At 42.3% G+C, this 22,012-nt stretch overlaps 1 long non-coding RNA gene across 1 annotated transcript in view; it reads left to right on the forward strand.

Annotated features, from left to right (window-relative positions):
- Positions 1-22,012, forward strand: part of LOC143660369 (uncharacterized) — a 32,505-nt gene that overhangs the window by 2,526 nt on the left and 7,967 nt on the right. Inside the window, exon 2 of the long non-coding RNA XR_013163985.1 lies at positions 19,177-19,365. This is a non-coding gene — a long non-coding RNA (uncharacterized LOC143660369). The remainder of the gene's footprint in view (positions 1-19,176; positions 19,366-22,012) is intronic.

Below are 22,012 nucleotides of genomic sequence, written 5' to 3' on the forward strand. Positions count from 1 at the left end.
GTAATGAATAATGGGAAAAATTATATTTTATGTAATTTTCTTTATTAGTTTTCTGTGGCTGCTGTAACAAATTCCCACCAATTTGGTGGTTTAAAACAACGAATATTTTTTCCTCTTATAGTTCCAGACACCAGAAGTCCAACATCAGTTTCACTGGACTGCAATCAAGGAGTTGGCAGGCTTGTATTCTTTTTAGAGGCTCCAGGGGAGAATCCTTCCTTGTTCCTGGCTTGTCGTATTCCTTGGCTTGTGGCCACATCACCCCAATCTCTGCCTCTGAAATCACATTCCTTTCTCTTCCTCTACATGAAATCTCCTCTTGCTTACCCGTTATAAGAAAACTTGTGATTACATTTAGGATCCATAGGAACAGTCTTAATTTAATCACATCTGCAAAGACTTTGCCATATAAGAGAACAGTCACAGATTCCATGGATCGGGAGCTCAATAACTTAGGTGGCCATTATTCAGCCAACCACACTCATGACTTAAGAAATTCTTAAGAGTCTTTTAAAGTATCTTTGACATGTTTATTAGTAGCAAACAATGCATGTAGTTTTAAAATCATAAGCCCACAGGAAATAAATTTCGATGACATTTATGTTTCAAAACCTTTGGAATAAGTGAGGGAAGAAAGCAAGAAAATCATGTTGGTGAGACTGTTCTTTGAACCTTTTTGTTGTTGTGATTATATAATGAGATTTCAAATGGCAGAACTAGGAGAGAGAGAAGAAACTTCTTTGAATATTAGGGTTTAATCAGAAGTACTAGAACTTTATTATGTATATTAAAACTAAATAGTAAAAATAGGGCGGGCCACATTGGCTCAGCAGGCAGAGTTCTCGCCTGCCATGCCAGAGACCCGGGTTCCATTCCCGGTGCCTGCCCATGCAAAAAAAAACCCCAAAAACTAAATGGTAAAAATAGAGAATGATGAGTTTATACCAGAGAAATTAATATTTTTTAAATAAGGAAAAGCTGAATAGGAATTGGCTGGCATAATAACCTATACAACATTCATTATCCATTGAGAGTCATGAGTTTCTGACATAATCCAATAACATAAACACTGTCTGAATATTAGAATTGGACACAGTTTGAAACAGCTAACATGTCCTAGAGCTTTTTATTTATAAGTAGGTCTGTATCTTTTTTTTTTATTTTTTTATTTTTTATTTTTTTATTAACGGAAAGAAAAAAAAAGAAATTAACACAACATTTAGAAATCATACCGTTCTACATATGCACTCAGTAATTCTTAACATCATCACATAGATGCATGATCATCGTTTCTTAGTACATTTGCATCGGTTTAGAGGAACTAGCAACACAACAGAAAAAGATATAGAATGTTAATATAGAGAAAAGAAATAAAAGTAGTAATAATAGTAAAAAAAAAAAAAACAAAAAAAACCAAAAAAAACCCTAATACTGAATAGCTTCATTCAGTATTTTAACATGATTACTTTACAATTAGGTATTATTGTGCTGTCCATTTTTGAGTTTTTGTATCTAGTCCTGTTGCACAGTCTGTATCCCTTCAGCTCCAATTACCCATTATCTTACCCTATTTCTAACTCCTGCTGGACTCTGTTACCAATGACATATTCCAAGTTTATTCTCGAATGTCCGTTCACATCAGTGGGACCATACAGTATTTGTCCTTTAGTTTTTGGCTGGACTCACTCAGCATAATATTCTCTAGGTCCATCCATGTTATTACATGCTTCATAAGTTTATCTTGTCTTAAAGCTGCATAATATTCCATCGTATGTATATACCACAGTTTGTTTAGCCATTCTTCTGTTGATGGACATTTTGGCTGTTTCCATCTCTTTGCAATTGTAAATAACGCTGCTATAAACATTGGTGTGCAAATGTCCGTTTGTGTCTTTGCCCTTAAGTCCTTTGAGTAGATACCTAGCAGTGGTATTGCTGGGTCGTATGGCAATTCTATATTCAGCTTTTTGAGGAACCGCCAAACTGCCTTCCACAGTGGTTGCACCCTTTGACATTCCCACCAACAGTGGATAAGTGTGCCTCTTTCTCCACATCCTCTCCAGCACTTGTCATTTTCTGTTTTGTTGATAATGGCCATTCTGGTGGGTGTGAGGTCTGTATCTTTTGATGAGTCAACAGCATCTTTTATATCATGTAACCCCCAAATTCCAGTTGTTGAGTAAAAGGCACATGTGAGATTCCTGGTGGTGGTGGTGGGGCAGTTTCCTTCCAGTGATGATTCAGGACCCAGGCTCCTTCAACCTTGTGGCGCCAGCATCCTCTGAGTCGGCCAAAGGGGGCACTGGTGGCCCTGAAGGTCCACCTCCTTGTGGTCAAACTAACCAGCTTGAATGAGTTGGTGCCCAAGAGCTTGTCACAGTGCAGCCCCTGCTCCAAGTGAGACTGAACATGCCGTCCTTGGCTGGGCAGCTGCAGTCCAGCCTCAGCTGTGACCTTAGAGGGGAACCTGGGTCACCCACCCATTTGGGTGGGTCTTGATAAGTTTCTGGAGTCCTATAAAAGAGGAAACATTTTGGAGAATGAAGGAGACCCAGAGAGAGCAGAGAATGCTGCAGCACCACGAAGCAGAGAGTTCACCAGCCAGTGACCTTTGGAGATGAAGAAGAAAAATGCTTCCCAGGTTGCTTCATGAAACCGGAAGCCAGGAGAGAAAGCTAGCAGATGACACTGTGTTCGCCATTTGCCCTTCCAGCTGAGAGAGAAGCCCTGACTGTGTTCGCCATGTGCCTTCTCACTTGAGAGAGAAACCCTGTACTTCATTGGCCTTCTTGAACCAAGGTATCTGTCCCTGGATGGATACCTTTAATTGGACATTTCTATAGACTTGTTTTAATTGGGACATTTTCTTGGCCTTAGAACTGTAACATATTAAATTCCCCTTTTTGGAAGCCATTCTGTTTCTGGTATATTGCATTCCGGCAGCTAGCAAACTAGAACAGTGCATAATAGGTTTGATTTTATTTTGGGGGAGATGATTTTTGTTTCATAGTTTTACTTTTGTTTTAGTTCATCCCTCTCTCTATGTATATATTTTATATATATTTATAATTTAAGTATGATAGTTGAGTATTATCAATAAAGAATGAAAGTATGTCATCATGGATAAAACTAATACAAATAGCACAGGTATAATTAGCTTGTTATGTATTTCCACAACTTTCAGAAATGATTCAGGACCTGGAGTGTGTTGTCCTATGGTGACTCTCAAGTTCACAACCAAAATTTTACTATAAATAAGCCCATGAAACTGGTGCAGCAAGTTGAGCAGGATCCTTGGCTTGATCAGCAGGACACAGCAACCCCAGGACAGGCCTCATTAATCTAAAAGGAATTCATTTTCATTGCTGATATGCAAGAGTTTTGAGTAGAGCTTAAACTTTCCTCAAGCATTCCTGAGCTTGGAGGAAAAGATTTTCACACCATTTTCATACCATTTGCAAACCCTTTCTTCCACCTTATCATACATTTTATCGAGGAGTTCAGTATTTTAATTTCCTTTCAATGATAGTTTCCCCTCATGTGAGGCAAACATTTTTTAAAAAGGTGGAATCAATTCTCATGTTCTCAACATTTTGCTTCATGCAGGAGCTAGATCTCTAGAGACATGAAAGAAAATGAAACTGTAGGTGGTATTCAAGGCAGTTTGAGAATAAATAGGAAGAACCACATTAATGTCTGGTTAAAAATTTTCAGTCCTTAAAAAGTTCTCTTCCAATTACCCTAGATAGACTTTTAGTTTTGCGGTTACTTGGGCACAAAGGGAAGTTGGCTGCCCTAAACCTCATCTCCTCCAGATTGTAGGGAAGACTCAGGGATAGTTCCCAAGACAAAGTTGCAAAGACTGACAGGTTACAGCTGACCCACGGTTGCCAGGAGAAAGGGGAAGCCTGGCTGTCCTGGAAAAACAAGCACACCGGGAGCTCCCAAGACAGGCAGGGAAAGGGGGCTGGGCGCCACATGGGGTATGCCGAGGGGCCGCCTACAAATGAATAGCTAGAAGTAACTGGTCTCACTGTACTGGGACTCAGAACTCATGGAACAACGTCCCTGGGTGGGGGCCTGTGTGCGGATGTGCTGAACCCTCAGCCTTATGCAGGATGTCAGCAGAGGGCAGTTAGCATGAGCACATCTGAGTGCGCACAGTGGGACAGTGGAATGAGAGTTTTGCACCCATGCCTCACTGCCCCATCTGCTGCTAAAAGGTGGAATGTTACCGAGTCCAGACTCTGGACGTGGATTTGGACTCCTTCATGTTCTGTTTGTTTAAGCCAGCCATCCAATCGCTTGGTGCTGGAATTTTCCTCGTCGGTAAAATGGGTACATTATACTCCTCTACCCCTCCCTTCCACCTTTATGTAGTTCTTGTCACAAATTACATATTTATACACATGATTCAAAACCACTGATTTATCATTACTTTTTATGCATTTGACTTTTAGATCCTGTAATAAGTAAAGTGGAGTTACAAACTGAAAATAAAATAATAATAGCATTTAGATTTACCCATGTCATTACCCTAACTGGAGATCTTTATTTATTCATGCAGCTTCAGTATATTATATTTTCCTCTCAACCTGAATAACTTTTCAAGCATCTCGTGTAGGGCTGGTCTAGTGGTAACAAACTCCCCGGATTTTATTTAGCTGGGAATGTCATAATTCTCCCTTTTTAATTTTTTTTAGAATAAGCAGACAAAAAAATTATTAGGTGCACATGTGAGAGAAACATGGAGCTCTCACGCAATGAAAAGAGGGGTGAGAGGCAAGAGACCCCACAATGCTTTTATTGCTTAACTTGATTTACTCCCCCTCCCCTTCCTTGTTTGGGGTTCTTTGCTCTCCCCTCCCTTCTCCAGCTTGAAGCCAGGTTGTAGATAATAGTGCATTTGTGTGGGTTGATTGACTCTACCCTCCTCCGTAGATGACTCACTCAGGTGGGGGTCCTTTGGCTGCAGGAGCTATTTATTGCTGTTTTTCTCAGAGATGTCTTTCTCCTTGACGGCTGACCACTTCTTGGAATTTGCCCTGCGCTCAACCAATCCATTGGTGTAATTCTAATCCTATTTCATTTCTCCCCCAGAGACTTTTAACATGCCTTAATCTTAAGGGAACTTGGGCTGATGGTGCATCTTCTGTAATTGCTTCAAGCTGTCAGTGGGCTGCAGGCCCTACTTGTGTGAGTGTACAAGTCTCTGGTTTTGCTACTATGGGTGGTGGTTGACTGTGGGGAACAGCGGTGTAGTCTCTGGTGAGGAGAAGTTTGCCGTGAAAGGTCTCTAACCCGGAAGAAACAAACTGGGTGGGAAATCGTATACATGGTTTGAACAGAAACAGGAGCAAGATGGAGCACAGGGTGTCCTCTAGAGTTTTTATGAACATTCTCGGTTGGGGCTGGGCATACTGTGGCAGTTTGCAATATTTGGCTGAAATTTGTATAAGAAAAACTTCTAGAATGATTTATTTGAAATTTCTTAGCCACTAAAATTTCATTTTCCTAGTTTGGTTAACTGATTTTACAGTGCAAAGGCCAGCCTCATCTTTGGGAGTCATGTCTCATGTTGCTAGGGAAACTTACACCCCTGGAAGTCATGTCCCACGTAGGGGAAAGGTAACGAAAGAAGTTCTCTGGGGATGACTCTTAGGCATTAATTATAAGTGGGCCTTGCTTTGCCTTTATAGAGATAAGTTTTATAAGGGCAAGCCTCAAGATCAAGGGCTTGGCTTATTAAACTTGGCTCTCCTATTGCTTAAGAGAACAACAAGAACCCCAGGTGGGGAAGTTTAATAGCTTCACATCTTTTTTTTCCTAGTCCTTTAAGGGACTTTGCAAATATTTTTTATTTCTTCTGCTTAAAATACTCTGGCTTTTTTTTTTTTGATCTAACTTTAACTCTGAGTCTTGGGTTTTGCACAGTTTGAGAGAACTACTGGTGTATAAAATAAGAAAAGCATCCCCAAATTTAGAAGTAACGGTAAAAACTCAGGAGTAAATGTCACTGCATTAACCACAAACCATAGCTGAACTTTTGTACTTGCCTTGCTTTTTATAAAATTTTTATTGATATAATATGTTCACATGCCATGTAATCATCCAAAGTATATAGTCAGTGCTTCACAATATCATCATATAGCTGTGCATTTATCATCACAATCAGTTGTTTTTCTTTGTTGGTGAAAAATAACATATATACAAAAGAGTAATACATTTCAAAAAGCACATTGCGATGATTAGTTGTAGAAAGATTTCAGAGCTTGGAATGGGTTACAATTCCACAATTTTAGGTTTTTACTTCTAGCTGCTATAGGATACTGGAGACTGAAAGATGTATTAATATAATGACTCAGAAATCATACGCATTTGTTAAACCCTACCTTCTCTGTATAATTCCACCATCACCTTTCCTCTGTTTCTCTTTTAAAGTCCTATTAATTGACCACATATACTTATTTAAAGAAACATTACAGCAAAGTAATAGGAATGACAAGTGAATTTAGTTGTTTCTATTATCTGTGGCTTTTTAAACTACACCATATAGATCAGCATTAGGATATAACATGGACAGTGAGAACATTATCAAGTCTTTAGGAATTTTGTACAGTCTCTAAATATATGAATAACATTTCACCTATACAAATTTAACTTAACAGGATAGAATTTTTTAAAAAATCATTGCAATACTTCCTAAAAACTTTCAGTGTGATATATTAAACTATTTTAGCACCTCATTTTTAAAAGGTGAAAAAAAACAAATCTTTTGTAATAGTTTTTCTTTAAGAGTATGAAGATCTGTCTTTAGAAATAAAGGATGGTAAAGTCAACATACGCTTTAACAAGAATATTATTCCGATCAGATATAAATTTTTATCTTTTAGACAGAGTACTCAGATGGTGAAGGAAACTTTTCATTAAGTGTGGACTAGCAATTATTTTAACAAGATTCACCTTTTCAAACTCTCCATCAGTTTCTATATCCATTTAGAGCTTGTATGTAGTTAGCAAACAAAACAAAATTCACTTTTATGTTAGGAATCTGTTAGGTCACAAAATTAACACCGTGCAAGATGGTGCTCTGAGGCAGTTGGAGGACAGCAAGGTCTGCTCATAAGGCATTCTTAAAGATAATGGGGTTATTTTGAAACCCTTGGGACAACCCAGTCTAAGTGAGCTGGGCAGGAATCTTATTAAGTCCCTGCCATTCAAGAGCAAATAGGTATTGCGAATCATGGTGAGGAGGGACACAAACAATATATTTTTAAGATCTAGGGCTAAAAATTTGAATGCAGACAGGCTACTCAGCAGGCTCACCCTGATATGCCTTTACCCACACAGATGGGTTTATTTACTCAAGGTTCTCCTTTGGGATGCCAAGAGTCCCCAGCCTCAACCTCCTAGGGACCTCTAGGAGAACAAGGGGGTAAACAGTAGCCTGGTGTACTAGTCTTAAAGTGGGCCCAGGGAGTGAAGAAGCTCCCTCCTTAGAAGGAGGGTGGAGCTTCAGGGACAATGAAAAACTGATGGGACGCTAGAATGTCTCCATGCTTACAAAGGAGAGTCAAGGGTTTAGTTTGGGCTTTACTGTCAATTCCCATAACTAGGCAAGTCTGAGTGCAAGGAGGCCCAGAGTGGCAGTTCAGGACGGAGCAGCTCCAGTGTTAATTAAGAGAGTAAATAATCTTATCTGCCACGTTGAGTGTCAACCGAGGCTGCTCTATGCCAATGGTCAGATTGAAGTCAGCAGAGTCATAAGCAGCCTCAGGCATCCTCAATCGTCTTCACTTGCCACAGGCAGTGTCTCCTTCAGGAGACAGGGGTGCAGTTCCTGGGCCCCATGCCATGTTGGTGGCACTTGGGGCAAGGCCTGGGGGTCCCGAGGTTGAGGGTCGTCTCAAGGTTTCTGGTGTTCTCTCTGCCAGTGACCCTCTGACCAAGCAAGGCCCTTGATCTTGGAGCCACGACGTGGATCACCTCGAGGGGGTGGGGCCCTGTTAATAGCGACTGCAGTAAGCCCAGCCTGTTCTCTGTGCGTTGACTTACCTCTCTATGCCTTCTCCTCCTCCTCCTCAGCAGTTTTAACAGGTTATTAGTGGGAGTTTGTGGGCCCATGGTGAGCTTTTGCAGCTTTCTCCGCCAGACTGGTTGATCAAATGAGGGTCAAAATTTCTTTCTCTAGCCTCCCCTGGAACAGAGCCACGTTTTCATCTTTCTCCGGAGTGATTTCCTTTAACTTATTACAATTAACTGGCTTGGTGGTACATTTTCTCATGCCTTTTAGCAAACAAGTTTTCAAAGGGGATCATTAATAAGCTCTTTTCCTCTAATGGAAATTGAGACATGGGCATAACACAAGCGACAAGTCCCTTTCAGGTCTTTGTCTTGATAGGGAGCCATAAGCATCTGGGCATGGGGAATTTCTGATTATTTTGCCTGTGTTTTACAGACTGGAGGATGTTATTGTAAATTGAGAGTCCCATTGGAATGCTTATGCTTCTCCATTTTTTAGCTTATACACTGTTAGCATTTTCCATTTTCTCTGGAAAGGAAAATAGAGGAGCCTCTCCAGCACCAGTGTGACTGTGTGGTGTCCCAACATGCGCCAGAGCTGGGCATTTCCCTCTCCACTGGCCCAATCACTTGGGAACATGGGGACCACAGTTGCTAGTCACCCCTGGGATGCCTTTCCTGATTTCTGGACTTATCGCTCTGAGGGCTCCTGAACACAGCTCAGGGACTCTAACCCCGCCCTTGCCTGGAAGAATTCCAGGACAACGTTCTTGAACAGCCCTTCCTCTGTGCCAGCCCAATCTCTTGGGAACACTGGGAGTAAAGTTTTGGACATCCCTGGATGAGTCGCTGGGCATCCCCAGGATGTTTCTCCTCAGGAGATGTCTAGATGTGTGCTCCCCTAGTTGAGGGTACTTTCCCCACCTGAGAGAAGTCTAGGACAGCACTCCTGGGGATACCCTTTTCCTCTAAGATTCCTGTTTTCTGAGGGCTACAAAGCAAAGAAGGGGAGCTTTATGTTTGGCTGCAATGGGTCTCAATAGAGACTAAACAATCAAGACCTGAAGGGGATACACTCCCATTGGAAAGTACCCAAGTCTATGGACCTAAACCAGAGATGACTCCCTAGAATGTTAATGACAGCACCTTGTTTGGTACAAGAATCCATAGCCCAGAATCCTGTGTTACAAAAGATGGAATGTCTTAGAAGGCATTGAAAGCCAGGCAGAGGAGAGAAGGAGACTTCCATGGAGATGGGATGGGACCTCTGTGAAAGAGGTGAAAAATGGAACAGGCCCAGCAAGAAGAAGGGGCTGGGCCCTCCTCGAAGGTAGGAAAAGAGAGAGTGTGGGGAAGTCTCAGGGGGCCGAGAAGAATGAGTGAGTGAGCGAGTGAACGAGAGAGGTAGATGTACATGAGGATATAGGAGAGGATAAGAATGACCCAAATGGGAAGAAAAAGCGAGAGCACATGGCCAAGCCTCCCAGTCAATAGCCATGACTTATAAGTCCAGATGATGGGAGAGAAGTGTCTCCTGGCTGGCTTGTGAAAATATATTGCAGTATTTGGCTTCCTAGATTCTTGGTCATACCATGAGAAAGAATTCAAGGGCACAGCACAGCATAGAGTCAGAAGGCAGAAAATTTATTAGGTATGCATGTGAGAGGAACATTGGACGCTCTCGCAAGAAAAGTGAGGTGAGGGGTGAGGAGCCTCCTTAAGTTTTGAAAGATAATTTTCTAGATATAGAATTCTTGGTTGGTAATTTTTTTGCTTTCAGCAATCTGTGACACTTGAGAATTTTATTTTAATATGCCATGGTGTGGGTCTATTTGGGTTTATCCTGTTTGGAGTTTGCTGTGCTTTGCAGATATGTATATTCATGTCTTTCATTGAATTTGGGAACTTTTCAGCCATCGTTTGTTTGAATACCTTCTCTGATCCCTTTTTTCTCTCTTTTCTCCTTCTGGTACTCCCACTGTACATATATTTGAATGCTTGATGACATTCCAGAGGTTCCTGAGGCTCTGTTCACTTTTCTTCTTTCTTCTACTCCTCAGACTAGATGATTTCAATTGTCTTATCTTCAAGTTCTTTGATTCTTTTTTCTATCAGCTCCAATCTGCTGTTGAACCTCCCTGGGGGAATTTTAAATTTCTGTTAGTGTGGTCTTCAGCTCTGTTTGGTTCCTTTTCATAATTTCCATCTCTCTATTGTGCTCATCTATTATTTTTCTGATTTTCTGTAATTTTTTGTCTATGTTTTCCTTTAGCTCTTTGAGCATATTTAGGACTGTTTTAGAAAGGCTTTGGCTGGTATGTCCCAGATCTGGTTTCTCCTCATTTATATTTTTAATGCTTTAAACTTCTCTTTTGCCTGGGTCATCACTTCGTGTTTTTTTGAATGTTGTGTAACCTTTTGTTGAAACCTGAAATTTTTGATATTTTAATGTTTTATTGCTTGAATTTAAACTCTGAGGCAGATGTCCCATAAGCTTGTATCCAGCTAGTGTTATGACAGAGTTTCCTTAAATGCCAGGAACTAATAACAACAACAAAATTTTCCCCAGTCCTTCCAGATTGTGTGAGTGCTTGCCTTCAGGGCTCATCCACACAAAGAATTTAAAGAATAGCTCCTGGCCAAAGCACGGGGGCCTTCCTGAGCCTTCCTGTGCGTGTGTCTTATCTTGACCATGAACATGTGGCCCTGGGAATTCCCCCATTTACATGGTCCCAAACATCCCCTTTTCCGTAGGTAAGTGTCCTCATGGTCCTGGGCACTGCTCTGTATATCCCATAGCCAGCAATCCCTTGCTTAGGCAGCATGACTTGACTGCTTTCCCACATTGTTCTGTCGGGGTGGGGGGGGTGGCTTTGAGAGCTGCCTTCTATATTCAGGGCAATTCTGCCACCTCCAGACAGACGGGGCCAGGAATACATGTTCACACTATGTGTATGAGGGTTACTCGGCTCCCTCCAGAACTGGGACCAGGTATCTGGGGGCACGAGCCAGCTCAGCACCAAGCTGGTGAGGGATGGGGGAGGGACCAGCCAGGGTGCCATGAGATCCTACCACTTGAAGTAGCCTTTGTCTTGATTCAGCATTTGCCTTATTACTGAAGTCTTCTTTTCTGGAGCTTTAAGAAAGATGTTTCTGCCAGTTCTTTCAGGTTGTTCCAAGCTCTGTAGGGGGACCTTATCATCTAGCTTTGTACTGACTATGAATAGCCCACTTATAAAATTAGCCTGTTAAATTTAATTATACTTGGTGATCTGCCAAAGGGGATTTATCATTCCATAGTACGTGAATGAGCACAGCACGAAGTGCTGCTGTATGGCAGGCCCTGAGATAATAGTTCAAAATATACATGATGCTTGTCTTTATATGCCTGGAACATGTTGATCCAGATATGATCACATGAGGCAGCAAGGTAAAAAAAATTAAGAAACACATTTATATTTTGTCCCATTTGTTGGGTTCTCTACAAAATGACCTGCAATCAAATTCTAAAATCAACTTTCAGTAGCATAATATTGTTTTAAAATTTAATAATTTGTATTTAGTAACATAATGAAAAAAGCTCCTGTTTCCCTACATGCTAGAGGGATTATCTACTTGCATTTAGTAATTATGAAATCTCTCCTCACTATTTCTTCTTTGGTAAAATTAAAGAGCTAGAGATGGAAGTCTGGAAATAGAAGGAAGGTGTGGTTTGCCTTCTTGGAAGATAAAAATGCCCTCACATTGCTAGAGTATGAGCAAGAAGAGTTCTTTTATGAAGACCTATTGTAACCCCTTGAGCAAAGCTTTCTCCAGGAGAGACAGTTCACTGTGTGCAGGTGAGAATGAGTCACATAATTAACCAGGGACCCAAAGTTTGTCAAATGAGTGTGCCTGAGAATGCACTCGCACACACACATACACTCTCCTCTGACGCACAGTAGTGTACCATGTCATTTTACTATTTCACCATGGTTGGCTTACATATTTATTTCCAGAGTAAAATCTAAAGTCATTTTCTTCTGGATTAACGTACTTTTTCAGTGCCATGAATGTTTCATCTGAAATGCTTTTCATGATGGGTATTTGTTTCCTCTTAGTTTCACTTCCTCTTTGGAATATCCCAAATATGCCATAGGGTGGCGCCGTGGTGCATGCGTGTGGAGTCTCTGCTCAAACTTTCCACCTCCTGGCTGTCTCCAAGTTGGCACCTGGCAGTGAGGGGGTCCCTGCCCCTCCCAGCCCAAAGCCCTGTAGTGTTGACATTTAAGGAATTTCTGGGATGAGATGGTTGAAATAGGAGTGAGAGGATACAGCACTGGGCAGAGAGAGTGGGGGACGGGGGAGGAAAGTGGCATGTGTGCCTGGTGGAGGGGAGGTTTAGGGTCAGACATCAGGAGGGACTGGGGAGTGGGTGGCCCCAAGGAGAATGACCCGGGGCTCCCTGGACGCTGGCTCCTTCCTTTGCTGAAGTTATAAATAACAGCAGTCCAGGCTACCTTTTTCCCTTTGTCAGGCTAACTGTGGTTTAATCATCTCCTGACATGTTTTCCTCCCCCTTCTATTTTCACTCTAGGGCTCAGAGTCCAACATGGCGCCAGCAATTGGGTTATAATTCTCCAGTTCACTCCTGCCCCTCTGTCATTGAAATACGTGAGAACAAGTAAATCAGCCCCTGATGCCCGGGAGCTGGCATGGCATCCTCAGCTAAGGATTTGGCTGGGCACTAATGTGTATATATAAAGTACCATATATATATATATAGTATATGTATATAAATGTATGCATAACATTTTACTCTATAAACTTGATTCTTGTCCCCAATTTTGAAAACCTATTTCATGTAAGGATTTCAATAAGCCTGTGCTGTAAGCCTCAGAGGACTGATACACGTTCAAGAAAATGTTGTCTTGGGGGAACTTGTTATCCTGGAGCCAGGACACATGGGCATGTGTATTGGGTGTGAGTGGTAGGATGGTTGTGTCACATGGGCAAGAGAAGAGACCGCGTCCTGAGGAGGTGGGGCCCTGAGCAATCCCGTTCAAGGTCCCCCATTATGCAATTCTCTAGTGACTAATGAGGTGGAACAGCTTTTCATGTCTTTACTGGCCATTGCACACCTTCTTTCAACAACATTGATTCAAATTCTTTGTACATCTTAAAATTAGATGATTTGTCTTTTCTTTGTTGTTGTTGTTGTGATGTAAGAGTTCTTTACATATTCTGGATACATGATCCTTAACAGATCTATGATTAGCAAATACTTTCCGTAATTGTGTTGGATGTTTTTCAGCTTCTTTATAGTGTCCTTTTAAATGCCAACATTTTTAATTTTCATGAAGTCTAATATACCTATTTTTTCTTTGGTTGCTTGTACTTTTTAGGTGTCATGGCTAAGAAACCATTGCATAATTCAAGATTACGAAGACTTATTCCTATGTTTTCTTCTTAGGATTTTACAGATTTGGCTCCTATGTTTAGATCTTTGATTGACATTGAATTGATTTTGTATATTATTTGACATACACACGTGGTGGCTTAAAACACAGACATTTTCTCCTCGCAGTCCTAGAGGCCAGAGGCCAAAATCAGCATGAATGGCCTGAAATCCAGGTGAGCAAGGTCGTGTTCCCTTGGAAGCTCTAGGGGAGCACATGGCTGCTGTTTGAGAAGAGATTTTAAAAATAAATGAGAGGGACCTAGCCTTCTAACGATCATGGTCCGAGTAACCCTTCCCAGGCCTCTCGCTGAAACAAGTAGAAAAGGCGGATGGGGAATGGAGACGTTTGAGTAAAGGCATTCAAGAACAAACAAGGTAAGACCAAGGTCGGAGGGAATACGGAAACCCAATTAAATGATCCTGCCATTTAGGGCCATATTTTCTCCTGGACCATCTGCCGAGAGACTAAAACTGGACAGGGATTTTAACACTCTCCAAGAGCTAGGGGACAAAAATTCTTATCTAGAGCCTTGCAGATTTTCACCAGCTTGGCACATCTCCAATATGTCTAAAGAGTTCTTTTTTTTTTTTTTCTTTTCTAATTTTTTAACCTGACTTTGCCTAGCTTTTCTACTTGCTCTCATGGTAGCCATGCAAAACAGCTTAACTGATCATTTCCATTCGTGCACCTCCATCGCAATGTATTTTCTTTCTTCTTCCTTCCTCCAGTGGGGAGTCTAGACTAGGGGTGAGTGTGGACCTGGCCCCCTTCTAATGTGGAGTGTGCCAACCTCCTCATTCCTGGGGCACACTCCCGGTGCCACTCTCTCATTCCCGACCCACGTCCGAGGGACCTGACCTCAGTCTCACCCACCTGTTCTCATCCATCTTGTGCAGCTGGTGAACGGGCCCGTGACCTTTCCGCCCGGCCGCGTGAATGTTGTTTTCTCTTTTCACATTTTACCTGTCGTTGCTTCATGTTTGAAGCAGAGGGGATGGTTGAAGTAAGATCACTGGGAAAGGTGAGTCACTGACTGTCCTTCGGATGATTGATGAGGTGTGTGAATATAAAATTGCCTTTTTTTTAAAAAAAAAAGAATCACTGGGGTCTTCCTTTGCTTTCTCCTCTGCCTGCCTGGTCATACAATTTTGTTGTTTCTTCACAATTTGGACAGTGATTTTATGGCATGTGCTTCACCTGCCTCGCTGCTGAACCCAGAAATCCCTGTTTCCCAGAACTCATCTCCACAGTTTCTATAGACCTTCCGGCTGGCCAAAGAGCCGCCTCTCGGAGCTGGGCTAATGGGGCCTCTCAGGCCACTGAGGACCAGTTGTCATATGGAATCTGCAAATAGTGAGATAGATTCAGGGTCCTGGCAGCTGCCTCCTGCTGAGGCATGTCAGAGCTGTAAGTATTTCAGTTCAAAAAACAAGATTTTGATTAAAATAGAGTGAAAGAATAAAGCCTAATTTATCATATCGGGCCAAATCGATGTTTTTCCTTCTAAAATCTCCCAGTAGGTATGAATATCTTGGAGGTGCTTTGCCATGTGCTGGGGTCTTAGTTGCTCTGTGGATGAGCAGTGGGTTTCTCTTCCTCCTTTCGTTTGGGAGGAAAACGTCGGGCCAAGACTGAGCAGGTGGCACAAAATGTACAGTTTCCATCTATCAGTATGCCCAGCAAAGTTAACCTAAAATGTTTAAATATTTACAAATGATTGTTGCATTTCTGAATAATAGATGCGTTATGCTAAGTCGCTCCCAACCCCGTAAGTTAATATTCCTTTTGTACAGCTAAACCGGCACTTTATGGTTCTTTCTTTTTGCTTTGCTAAAATTCACATTATCGTAGCATGCCACGATGCTAATAAAGAAGTCGATTAAAGTCTACTTTTAGAAGACACTGGGTCAATTCAAGGCAGTGACAGTTTTTCATCTATTCTTTTCCTGTATAGATAGAAACATGAGGGAGGTATTTAATAAGTAAATATCAAATGGATGAATGAACAGACGCATTTCTTCAAAAGACTTTATTTCATCATTTGAAAAAAACTAATTTTATTTTTTACCCAGTAACCACCAAATACTTTTCCTCTCTTCCCCTGTCCCCCAGTAACCTGTAATCTATTTTCTGTCTCTGTAGATTTGCTATTTCTAGACATATTTTATAAGTGACATTGTACATTTGTCAGTATGTACCTTGCTTCCTTCACTAAGCATAATGTATTCACGCTTCTTTCATGTTGCAGCATGCCTGAGAACTTCATTCTTATGGCCAAATACTATTCCATTGTGTGTATGTGCCACATTTGTTTATCCATTCATTTGTTGATGGACCCATCTTTTTTTTTTTTTTTTGCATAGTCAGGCACCGGGAATTGAACCCGGGTCTCCATCATGGCAGGTGAGAACGCTGCCTCTGAGCCACGATCACACTGCCTTTTTTTTTTAAAGGTATTTTTTCTGGATATAGAATTCTGAATTCTAGGTTGACCAATTTTTCTTTCAGAACTTTAACAATGTTGCTGTGCTGCCTTCTGGTTTACATTGCTTCCAGTGTAAAATAATGCTGTCCATCTTTTTGTTTTTCTATATGTAATATACTTTTTTATCCTCGGTTGCACTTAAAAGTTTTTCTTTGTCACTGGCTTTCAGCAATGATATTGTTGGTCAGAAGGAGAGACCTCAAGAAATACAGGTGTGGGGTCGCCAGCAAACGCATGGCTCACAGAGGCTCTGATGGAAAGATGTTTTTTCACAGACAGGAGAGACACAGGAAGTCGGGGCCACTGCGGGTGTTGGCTCCCAGAGGGTCTCAGTCTGGGGCTGACCTGATGTCCTCTCCTGTGTGTGGCCCACGTGAAGGAACCCTCCTCCCTCACCCTGGGGGTGGATACCCCACCAGGATGAGCCGGATGCCATAAAACATGCCCACCAGCGTTCGGGTGTCTCCAGCGACTATTTCTCTGTGCAGGTAAGGAGGGCACCTGCAGTCCCCATACTTACTGGGGAGTGCTTTATCCTGCCAGTGGACACACCCAGTCCTGAGCACGGGACGTACCGTGGAACCCAGAGAAAGGGGCAGATGGTGCTAAGACTGTGCCCTACCACAGATGTCATGTGTCTTCTCCATGTGCTCAGATTCATTGATCCTCTTGGATCTGTGGGTGTATAGTTTTTGTAAAATGTGGGATAATTTCAGCTATTTTTTTCCTTCAATTATTTTGACTGCCTTTCCCCAGCCTCCTTTGCAGATTCCAGTTACATACATATTAAGCCACGCGAAGCTGTCCAACAGCTCCTGATGTACTCATTTTTAAAAATTAGTTTTTTCAGTTTCATTTTGTATAATTTCAACTGCTGTCTTGAAATCCACTCATCTTTCCTTAATTGTCTCTTAATCTTCTCTAGTCTCTATTAAAAAAATTTTTTTTATTGATAAAACAACGTACAAGCACATACATTCTTAACAAACAAACATTCCATACATGGTGTACAATCAGCGGCCCACTATGTCATCACATAGTTGTGCATTCATCACCATGATCATTTTTTAGAACATTTTCATGACTCCAGAAAAAGAAATAAAAAGAAAAAAGGAAAAACTCATATATACCATACCCCTCACCCTCCCTCTTTGACCACTAGTATTTCCATCTACCTAATATATATATATATTTAATTTTAACATTTGTTTCTAATCTCTTTTTGATCTCACACATTGTAGTTTCCATTTCTAGAAGTTCAATTTAGCTCCCCCCCCCCTTTTTTAAAATTTCTTTTGTGTCTCTACGTAACTGTTTTGAGTATATGGAATAGTTATGGCTGTTTTAATGACGTCCTCTGCTATGTCTAAGGTGCGTGTCGGTTGTTGAGGACATGGTAACTGGTTGTTCTTTTTCTCCGTTGTGTTGAAGACGCACCTCTGTGTGCTCACGGCATCTTGGTGATTTTTGATCGCATGACTGTGGTTTGCACTGGGTTGGATGTTAGATCTCATATTCCTGCAAAGATTCTTGAGCTCTGTTCTGGGACACAGTAAAGTCACTTGGAGACACCTCACATGCTTTTGGTTCTTGCTTTGCATTTGGCTCAGCAGGGCCCCTGCAGTGCTGCGCTGGGGTCAGTCCTGCCTGCAGCTTGGCCGCCTGTGCACCCTACACAGTACCCCGTGGGTCCCCAAGGTGTTTGTCTCGGCCAGTGGGGACAGGCGGTCTCTCCCCTGCTGGGTGGGGGTCGGGCACTGCCTCTCATCCTTCCGCGTGACCCTTTCCCTGGCTCTGGGAGGTTCCCTCACCCACGCAGGGCTCATCCTCAGCGGGCCAGCAGAGGGAGACCCCCTGCAGACCTGCCCCCTCCCCGCGGGGCAGCGCTCTCCCCTCTCGCCTCCGTCCTGCCTGCTCTAACCCCCAGGGTCTTCTGGCCTGTCAGCTCTTCTCCTCAACTCCAGGCGTCCACCAGGTCCCCCTGGGCTCCGTCTCCCTCCTGCGGACGGGACACCCTCCCAAGGTCATCATCTGGGGGCATTGCTGGGTTTACCTTGTTCCCTCCTTCATAGGTCCTCTGTCCTTTTAGCCTTGCAAACCGTGGGTCTCATATGCTGTCCGGTTTTTGGTTGTTCCTGGCAGAAGGGCAAGTCTGTGTTACCCCATGCTGGCCAGGGGCTGAAGCTCTGTTCTGTGATTTGAATAGTGAAGTCAGGACTATTTTGTGTCACTGCGTTCTGAAGGCCACCACCAGGGGGCAGTGTCACCCAACCGAGACGCTTTGCAGGAAAGCCCACTGCAAAGCATTCTTAGGTTCTTTTGAGAGCTATGTGAAATTACTTTATAGATTTGGTATTCATTTGGGAACTCTAGTCTGTTTCATTGAGCCCTCTTTTCTTCCTATGTCTATTATCATGTAATTTTTTCTGCACTGTGAAATTTATGAAGATATGTTGCCTAAAATAACATGTTATAGCTTGAAAAAATTTATGGCCTTCTCCTCTCGGTCTCAGAAATAGAAATGATATAGTTGCAGGGGTGAATTTTACACCTTGAGAGGGATTGAAGTATATTAAAATGGTACTGATTAACATCTTTTTGTTTCTGCAATAGGAGACCAGCCCCGGGAAGTGTGAGGTGCTGAGTCGCCTGCTTTGGATGGGCTCCGTCCAGGGTTGCTGTGTGATCCCATCTGGGGGAGGGCGTCTGGGAGAGCCTCATAGAGCAGGTTACCAGTGAACAGGCTTTGGGAGATGTATAGACATTTCCTGTTTGCAGAAAGGGGCGGAGAAGGGGACTTCCCCAGCAGTGTCAATATCACATAGGAAGATCTAAGTACTCAAAGCGTCCCACCAAGTTCAGGGAAGCCTGAGCAAGTTGATTCAGCAGGAATGAGAATGGTGGCAAGAAAAAAGGATCAAAGTGCTTCAGGCCACATTAGGAAGGGCCACATTTGCCACAGTGAGATTTTGGACCACTCCTTGTAGTCACTGGAGAGGAACAGGTTGTTTTTGATTAAGCGTATGATTCAAATGGAGCTTTAGACTTGAGTCTTCAAACTATTTAGCTCAATTAGCCCTTATGTGTAAAACACTGTCTTTGTGTGAATCCAAATTATTTACATCTCCTTATGTATAAATTATACATGTGTAATACTGAGCAAATACAATTATAAAACATCTACTATGAAGTTTGTGGTAATGAAATGGCATTTTCAATTTTTTGCAGATTTGATGTCCCTCTGATGAGACCCCTCTTTTCCGTCATAATGTAGCTGATGTAAGAGCTTGTAGTGGAATAGAAGATGTTAGAGTCTTGCTGTTTCATTGCTCACTCCCATACATGGGGACAACTCAGTGAAACTCTGCTGTCCCCACATGACCATCTCATTAGAAATCGAGTAGGGCTGATCTCCAGGTAAATATTAGAAGAGATATAATCTGTTTCTTGTGTGTTAACTTACAACAGCTGCTACTGGGAGACACATGGTTTTATTCCCTATGCTGTGGATCGTTCTGTGCAGCCCGGGGTACATATGCCCCCTCGAGCCCCCTAAGAGCCCTTGGCTGCAGCCTCTAGGCACTCACAGGGCGTTGCCAGGAGTAGAGCTCACAGAGCCCAAATGTAAGTTCTTGTCTGCTGATGAAGAGTGAAAGCAGAGAGGAAGACAGACAAATGCTTACAGTCTCATTCAAAAGACAGTATATGCAAGATGTTGCAGGTCATGTTCCACTTAATGTGTGATGTTAAAACATGTGAATAAAGAAATTGAAGACAACAATTATGCTCTAAAGAGTGCTGGTGTCACAATTGGACCTTGGTTAGAATTATGTCAGAGAGAAAACTTTGCCAATGGTTTTAGAGACTTATACCTTGGTAGTGACAAGACAGTGCCCCGTGGGTCCCCAGGACCTTTCTGGTGGCCCCATGGGGAAGGTCAGGGGATGGAAAAGGTCAGGGGATGGAATCAGGGGAACCATGTGGTAACTGCGTAACGTTTAATCTTCTAGACCAGTGCTCTCCAAGTGTGCTTGGGGACCCCAGGAGGTACTCATGGCCCTTTCAGGGACTCATAAAATCAAGACTATTTTGATAACAATCCAAAGACATTATTTCCCTTTTTCACTTTTGTTCTATTGTGAGTTTACAGTGGAATTTCCTGAGGCCACAAGACATGTTTGGGATGAGAGGCAGATAGAGAGTCCCATTGCCTCCTATTTCAGCCAGACATTAAAGAGATTTGCAAAAATGTAAGACAATACCCCTCTTCTCATCCCAGTCGTGAGGAGGGGTCTGGTTTGGCACTCACTGTCTCTGGCTGGACTTAGAGTGTGTCTACTTGTTGCAGGATTTTAGTTCCTGCATCAGGAAAGGCTGGCTCTGACAGCAAGAGAAGTGTCTTCCTTCTTGAAGACTGTCAGATAAGGAAAGGAAGGAGCAATGGACAAAGATTGAGGCTATGGCATTTAGGGTGTTTGTCTGAACACATTTTAACACGGATAGAAAAAAGCTGGCAAAAGAGAGGAATGTGAAAATGCAAGACTAAAAGGAAATGTGGATAGAGCAAGGGGCTCAGGGCAGCCAGGGTTACTGCAAGTATCCCTGAATTTAAGTGCAAGTGCACAAACATATTCTAGAGTAAAATACAGCTATGATTTGGAAAGCCACATCTATTTTAGGTGGTCACTGTGTTGATATCTTTAGGTGATTGCTAGTTAACTCTATGTGGGAGTGTTCTTTACACTGTTTTTATTCAACAACGAAACTTTACTAGTAGCCTCCTGTACGCCTGGAAACATGTGGCCTGCCCCTGGCTTCTAGAAGCCTCTGGTCTGGCAGGTGGAGAAACCCATGGAGCGCAGACTGCGACCCCCGACCCAGACTGTGACCCCCGACCCAGACTGTGAGGGTAAGGGTGATTCCAGGAAATGCTGACACCTCATCCGAGTCCTGGAGATGGGGTGTCAGTGAGTCAGCAAAGGGGCAGAGCCGTGAGGCAGGAAACTAGGGGATAGTAAGAACAAGAGTCGAGGAGAAGTTGCCATCTCTGTCCTCAGGAGAGCACTGTTAGCTGTTAGTAGTCATGATAAAATCCAGCCTTAGAGGTGCAATGGAGAAAGTCTGTGTGAGAAAGCAAAATGGCATGTGAGGGACAAAGGTAGAGAAGCTTTTGACTTCTGTCATCTGTCCAAGTATTGCAGGAGAAGCCTGAGAAGACCTGAGCTGATATCCACCTGTCCATTTCGTTGTCTACCCATTAACATTTCTAATAGAAATGTCTACTTTTCTCAAGATGCTGAGCTTCCCAAGGCTAGCAAGAAGTGCCACACCGTCTGCCTCGGTTTCGCTGATACCTTTACTGTAGGAAGTTATAAATCACTGTTTATTAATTACATTGACTACTTATGAAAATTATTGCATAAATGCAGAGAAGGTTTGCCTTTTAATTAGTATTATATGGAGTTTTAAAATAGATGTCTTTAAAGTAACGGTTATAAATAATTTATACCTAGATAGTTTGCACCTAAGTTTTTTTTCCCCAAACTGCATTATGGCCTTGCTAATTTGCAGCAAATTAATTGGAAAATTGCATCCCTTTTATTTCTGAGTGTGCTGATGATATCCACAGTTCAGGGGGTAGGTTTCAGAATTCGCAGTTCCCAAATTCTCCTATCTTCCAGACAAATTCATAAGTGAAATAGCACTTCAGCTATTTTTTAGCTGAATATTTTTTGAAACCTCAAACAGGATAAAGCTACCTTGTGTATAAAAGAGAGTCTCACCGAACATAGTGAGAGCCTTTTTTAAAGCAGTACTGCACTATGAATCTGATGTGTTTTTATACATAGCCTAATTTCTTACATGGCCTCCAAACGTCTATTATTGGAACACTGAATGTGCTGGTTTGAAAGGATGTATGTACCATGGAAAAGCCACGTTTTAATCCTAATCCTATTTTGTAAAGGTAGTCATTTCTTCTAATCCCTATTCAGTACTGTATGTTGGAAACTTTTTTTTTTTTTAACATGGGCAGGCACTGGGAACCGAACCCGGGTCCTCTGGC

This window comes from Tamandua tetradactyla, chromosome 16 (assembly GCF_023851605.1).
Source record: "Tamandua tetradactyla isolate mTamTet1 chromosome 16, mTamTet1.pri, whole genome shotgun sequence".
In the NCBI taxonomy this organism is placed as follows: Eukaryota; Metazoa; Chordata; class Mammalia; order Pilosa; family Myrmecophagidae; genus Tamandua; species Tamandua tetradactyla.